This window comes from Kryptolebias marmoratus, linkage group LG8, assembly GCF_001649575.2.
Source record: "Kryptolebias marmoratus isolate JLee-2015 linkage group LG8, ASM164957v2, whole genome shotgun sequence".
NCBI classification, from domain to species: Eukaryota; Metazoa; Chordata; class Actinopteri; order Cyprinodontiformes; family Rivulidae; genus Kryptolebias; species Kryptolebias marmoratus.
In genome coordinates this window covers 10,621,271-10,628,394 of record NC_051437.1, presented here as the reverse complement: position 1 = coordinate 10,628,394, position 7,124 = coordinate 10,621,271, and the positions used below count along the sequence as shown (strand labels likewise).

Sequence of the window (7,124 nt, the reverse complement as noted above, 5' to 3'; positions counted from 1 at the left end):
ATGATGTTTTTTTGTTTTTTTAATTAGGAATATTTTCCCCTCTAAACAATTCTGTTAATAGATAAGTCATTATTTATTTTAATTATTAATTGTTTTTGTCCACACGTTGTCTACATTGTCCATAACAGAGTCTGTCTGTCTATCACGCTAGCAAAACAGTGGGTTAACTTCGCCAAAACAAGTTGTTTGACCTTTCACGGTCTCCGTAATTCGCTTGCAGCGCGAGCACAGTGCGGCGGTAAGGAGCGTTGAACATGAACGCGCGCTTTTTGCCGCGTACGCGGCAAGAGACGCAGGAGAACCGTATCTGATGGGGGAACGCGGCTCGACGTAACAGCAGCAACTCGAGCACATTGCTGCCCTCTATATGTCAAGAGGACAAATAACACCTTTTCTGTTCAAATTGACAACCCACCACAGTGGCGTGTGTGTTGATCAAATTCACCCGCCACTTCAAATATTTACCGGCATTTGGCCGGTGGCGGGAGCTAATTTCCACCCCTGCATCATGGCCTATTTTTGCATGCATGGCTTCCACGACTGTACTCCAGGTCGTGCACATTATTTTGTTGCACCTGCTTTGGCCCGCTTTGCAGCCATCTTTGAAGCTGCCCCCATGTTTTCTCTTTTGAAATGAAGATATGAAGATTTGTGTTGTAATGCATAGATGGCATCGCCTTTGCTTGTCTTTCCTAGATCCGTGGTTCGTTCTTTTGCATTCTTGGCTTCCAGTATGTACTGCATGAATACAGAGTTGTTCACAAAGTCATAGGATTGTGTTTTCTACCTGCCTTTCACTCCACAAACACGGACCTGGAGGAAACTGGTGAGCAAGTTGCTGTTGTGGGTTTTGGTTTGGACTGAACTTGAGGATTAAGGAGAACCGAAGACAAATCACCAAACTGAGATGTGCCAGAGTAGAACAACATAGACCTGCTGCAAGATGACTCACAAGATGGTGGGTGAGATCATGGCGAGATGCTGACAGAAGACTATAATTTGGACATCACCACAAGCTCATGGAGGAGTCGCAACAACAAGATGCAACAGGTACGGGGTAGAGACGTGACAACAATGTAGCGTACGCCTTTCATGTAGCACGCTGTAACTGTCCCACCCTTCAGCCCAGTACATGCATAATGCACTTTACGAGAATACATCACAAATGTTACACACACGTCCAAGACTTAACTGAATGTGCTTCTTTTCCATTATATTTAAACATATGGAGGAAGATTAAAAAAAAAAAAGCCAACATATGTGGTGAAATACAAAACCTTCATGCTTTTTATAAAACATGTCTAAAGACAGTGAAGGTTACAGCTGAGCAACTGTGATTCATAGACAGTCATGAAAACCTTATTCACCTTATTTTTAAACATTAAATGGTCATTAAGTGGTCTCAGCTTCCCAAAAAGCTAAATATCCTCTGTGGTGTGCTGAACTGCCTCTCCTTGTGTAAAGCCAACTGGACTGCCACCTGTACACAACAATGGTACTGTATATGCATGAACACTGATTATTTACACACAGCAACACATCTCATCTGCTCTGCGAGGGTTACTACCCACTGTGAGCAACATTACCCAACCCTGTAATTACCTGTTTTACACCAAGGACATTCACTTTGTCTGGATTTATTTGTTATTTGTCTTTAAAAACAAGCTGTAATGGTCCTTTTCTTTCGTTTTACTGAGACTTAACTCTCTTGTTTCCAGGCTGTCACTGTAGAAACAGAAGAGGGCTGCTCCGGTCTTGCCGGCCACCCAATTGAGATGGATTACGGTTAGAGCTGAACAGAATAATTCATGGACCCCCGAGCTCATGAGACTGGCTAAGGTGAAAATGGAGTAGACTTTTATTACAACAAAGATTATTTATTAATCCTGACACGACCCTCATCAGTTCAATAATGAAGGTGGCGGAGCACTATGCTAGCGTTACATTTTCACATGCAGAAAACCTTTAATAATCACTAGTATGCCTCGCAGGCTCGGCGTCTCATTCTTTCATTCATTACTTCTTAAAGTGAGAAGGCTTTCCATGGGAAATTTGCATTTAGCCTGTAATTGTTCCAGTCAGAAGGTGAGGAAAAAATATAGAAACCAGGAGTGGATGGAACAGCGTTCATAATTAAAAATCATTTCTTCCCCCAGCCTTCTGTTACTGAGTGAACTTTTGCTGGAATCTCTGCTGGAGTTTATGTCAGTGTGATAAACTGGTTGAACAACTGATATTATTACAGGGCGACACTGTTATAAGTTAACCATGCTATCTTAAGGCGCAAATGTTCTCACACAGATTTGTGAATTTTGCACACAAATGAAAACAAACAAAACTAAAAAGATTAAACAGGTCTGTTTATCACTGACTGATGGAGTGTTATAACATACTTTAACTTTATGTTATATAAATGTGGCTTTGCTGAAATATACATACACTGAGCTGCAAAATAATTCACCACCTTGGATTCTCTCTTTTTTGTTGCCTTACAACCCGAAATATAAATGGATTTTATTTTATTTTTTTGTAATTTGATTTTAAGTAATGGACAAAATACTCCAGATTAGTGAAGATGAATATTAAAACTGAAAAGTGGTGAGTGTGTTTATACATCCACCCTTTGAAGCTCTAATTATTACCTTCAGAAGCCTCATAACTAGCTAAATAAAATTCATATGTGGGCAATCTAAGTGTCAAATGATCTCACCTGTTCTGATTGGGGCCAAGTACAACGTACTGTGGGCTTCCATCAAGCAAGCAACAGCATGAAGACCAAGGAGCTCTCCTCAGGTCAGACACAAAGTTGAAGAGAAGAACTCAGGGTTGGAGTATTAGAAACAAAATCCTAAACCCTGAACATCCCAGTGAGCACCAATAAATTATTTGTTCGATAATAAGATAAGAGTATCTGTCCTTAGGACCACTATAAGCTGCATAGAGTTGGGCTTCATGGAAGAGTGACCAAGAAAAAGCCTAAAGGAAGCGGTAACCCATTTGGAATTTTCTATAAGGAACAATAGACTCACCAAAGATGTGGAAGAAGGTGCTGCAGTCAGATGAAACTAAAACTGAGCTGTGGGCATCGGGAACACCACCATGTCTGACACAAACCTAACATCTCATCATGCTGAGAACACCATCCTTACAGTGAAGCATGATGATGGCAGCATCACGCTGTGGGATTCTTCTTCATCAACAGGGACTTGGAAACTAATCAGAGATTAAGAAAAAACAAATAGCCCCCCAAAATAGAGAGATTCTCGAGAGAAACTTGGAGTTTTCTTGTAATTTGAGACCGGAACAGAGGTTCATCCTCCCAGCAGGAAGATGACCTTAAACACTCTGCTGAAGCAACACTGCAGTGGTTTAAGGACAAACAGTTAAATATCCTGGAGAGCTCAGACCAACAGAGAGCCTCTGGTCTGATTTAAAGATTGCTGGACAAAAGCAGCACCCATCAAACCTGAAAGAGCACTTTGTTCATGAAGAATGGATAAAATAATGGCAGTGAATAGATGCACCAAGCTTGTGGAGATAAACCTAAAGTAGGGTGAAGTGTAGTTACATACACTCAGGTTTTCTGTTTTGTTTTTCATCATATCTTGTTCAAAAACGTTATAATAAGTGTCATAAAAGACACAAACCCCTCAAAATTCATTTAAAATTCCAGTTCAACAAAACAGAAAGAATGCCAAGGAGGTGAATACTTTCGAGACCTCCTGTGCAGGCGTTTAAGTCATCGTTTGTTCTATGATGTAAGTAATTTTCCAACTAGTTCAGAAGGTGTGCTTTTTCAGAATTTATCAACCACAGCTGCAAGATTAGAAAACAACTCAAATTTTTTGTGTAGTAATAAGACAACAACAACAAAACAGCTGCTTCACAGTTTTTGTTTTATCTTGAGCACTACCAGGATGAAGCAAAAACAATCACTGTGAATGAACGGGGGAGTAATAAATGCAGTGTAGGAAAAGTGCACTTGAGAAGGTTTGAAATGTGGACGCCTGCTCACAAACATTGTTCTTCGTTGTCATCTGCAGTTCCTACATGTTCTCATTCCTGACAGTTGTTACAGATTGCCTAATGGAAAAAAAAAACCCACAAACAAACTCTTAATTTGCCGTAGTGTGCACTTTTAAACTGCTTCTTTTGTTATTTCATTTCTTTCTATCTATCTATCTATCTATCATTTTTTTGTTTCAGTATTTTGTATGCACGGTGTATGTTAAAGTGCAAGTACACCCAGGTTCAATTTTAAGGTTTTATAAGGACAAAACTAAAAACAATCTGATCCTTACAGGGTCTCAAAACAAATACAACCTCAGATGAACAACACATCACAAATTACAAGCAGTGTTTGTAAAAACCTGAGTACAGGTAACTAATCATGATTCAGTAGCTTGTAGAAAAACCACTTGATACATAAAGGTATTCACTGTCATCCAAATGTGTTTTTAATCTCATCCATCATTAAAAGGGCAAACCTCTGGCCCACTGTCAGAAGGTTGCTTCAGTTCATAAAGATTTAGTTTGTCTTAACACAGGTTTCTGAAGCTTCAGACACCATCGTTTTAGCTAGTTCAGGACTGGACTTTGACTGGGACACAGCAGAACTGTTCAGTCTGTTCTGTTTCAGCCATTTGCTGCTGCGTTTAAAATAAGTGGCCAACTGCAAGAGCTAAATTTAACAAGGTTTGAGCTGCAGAACTTATGACCTCACATCTAATCCATTTTAAAAAAGGTAAAAAGGGGGTTTGATTATCAACTCAGTGACTGCAGGATTTCCAGTTTCTGTAGCTACAAAAAAAAAAAAGCCCAGATCATCAAGTCAACATCCTGCTTGACTTAAAAAGGGGCCTGTGCTTCTTGACAGGTTCATTTAAAGGTCTTTAGGAAAACCATTCAGTTTGACAAATTGTGTCTCACTTTTCCTACTGAAAATTGGTAAAACCTTTTTCTGATTTGCCAAAAATGTTTGCAGATATTTTTGTTGTTCACATTTGACTATTGTAATTGTCTTTTTTTTTACATTGTTTGAATGATCTCAGTGACACTTTCTTTCACTCACCTCTCTCCTCACCGCATCATAAAACACAACAATGCTTTACAGACAGTGAGGTGAGAACATTTAAAACAACAAAACAAACCAACAAAAAGATAGTTTATCCATATGTTTAGATTTTTTTCTCCCCAGTGATGTAACAATCTTGAAACCTTTAAATGATTTTTAGAAAGTGTTAACTGGTGGTGGATTAACATCTTTTTACTAAAAAAAAAAAACTACATTTACTGTTGTTCGTTTTGTTTCCATCCATAATTGATGAAAGAGGTTTGTAGAGATTTAAACTTGCATCTGATATTTTACCTCAGATTAATTTGCTGGCATCAATTGTTTATTCAATAAGCTGAAAAAAAGGGATCAAAAACAAAAATGTTAATTCTTAGCTTGATGTTTCTGTTGGACTGGTTTCCAAAACTCAAAGATTCTGAGTTCTGGGTTCTTTCCCAGTTTTGACAAACAATATTAAATCATTATGTCTTCACAATGATTTCTAAAGTGTTTATATTATTGTAAAATAAACTTATTTCATATACCTGATATGTTATAAGTTGTGTGAAGTCAATGTGGTCTCAGTTTCCCTCCCTGTGGTGCATGAAACCTTTTTGCGAAAAGCCTCCAACACTTCATTGTCTCCAGCTGCAGACTAAATAAGTTGTTCAGTATTTTGGATTTTGGTGCTCTGACATAACAGCTGGCTATACTTATTTAGTCATTGCTCTTTGCCAAAAGCAGCCTACTTGATTCAAGATGGCCACCTGACTTTAGATAGCACAAAAAAAGAGCTATGAGCTCCGTCATTTTTACAGATATTGAGATCAAATTTGATGTGGTAGTAGCTGAGAGGATCCTAATAGCATAAAAAATGGCCAGTGATATGCAATCATTCAAGGCTTTTAATTTAAATGTTCATGAATCAAAAGCAGAACATTATATTAAATAATACTGGTTCCATGAGAACCAAAAGTTCTTCCTCTCTTCTGCTGAGGGTTTGATTAAATTTAAAGAAATTAAAGGAACCTACAGCCACTACATCTTGATGTCAATTAAAACTAATTAGATAACCTAGAGGTGTGATTAATCTATAACATATCTTTACGTGAAGAAACTTACCAAAAACAGATGTGTGTGCGTGTTTTAAAATACTCACTGTAACATCGCGCAAAATCCTCCAGTTTTGAGGACTTTCTGGTGTTCTGGTTGTTGCCGAAGAGGCCCCCAGGGGCCAACCAGCCAGGAGCTCATCGTGAGGTGCAGGCTGAGGTGGAAGCAGCTGCTTCTGCTCTGTTCATTAGGAGCAGAGCGCGCGGCGCAGCTGATTACTCTGATGAATCAATAAGTGCAATCAGCGCCGTAATGCTAAACATCTAAAGGAGAAGCGATTCCACAGGACGAGAGTGGAAATTACCCGAGGGAGGATCCCTGGTAATCACAGTGCATAAACGTGAGTGAGGCGTGTCAGCGGCCGCCTCGTGCGTCACAACTTTCTCCCGGAGTGGATGTTTGCGGCGTGACGAAGAGGCGGAGGCGGCAGTGGAGCTTCAGATGCGCTAGTCGGCGCCTTAAGAATAAAATTAGACCCCGCTGTGAGGATGAGCCCTAACCTGATCTACCGGGACTCCGTCTCGGCTCCTAACACACAGTTGGTGCTAGTGTAAGGAGGAGGCACGTTTCCCCTAGCATGTTCACCCCCCATCAGTGAGGCGGACGCGCGGGTTTCCGAGCGGCGCGTCTGTGCGTAAAACTCAGCCGGTGAGCTCCCAGAGAGGAGGACCTAACCTTCAGCACCTGGACGCTGCGATCCGAGCATCTCAAAGAAAGGGGGGGGCAGTTCAAACCTGCATCCGTTTTCTTTCTTTCTTTTTTTCTTCTTCTTCTTTACGGAACTCTTGGAACGACTTTTCATTTGCGTAAAAGCAGTTCTCCAAGCTCCCTACTCGGATCTTTTCTCCACTTAAATATTTATTAAACTCGGACTTATCGATCTGTTTTTCTTTTCTTTAATAAACTCACCTGATTTCAGCGTAAGTCAGATTACTTGAAGCCTTCCCCCCCCCCCCAC

At 40.1% G+C, this 7,124-nt stretch overlaps 1 long non-coding RNA gene across 1 annotated transcript; it reads left to right on the top strand.

Moving 5' to 3' along the window:
* Positions 1 to 448: 448 nt before the first annotated feature.
* On the top strand, positions 449 to 4,840 carry LOC119617260. Its single transcript, XR_005233474.1, has 2 exons — positions 449 to 1,050; positions 1,719 to 4,840. It is a non-coding gene; the product is annotated as an uncharacterized LOC119617260 (long non-coding RNA).
* Positions 4,841 to 7,124: the final 2,284 nt, after the last annotated feature.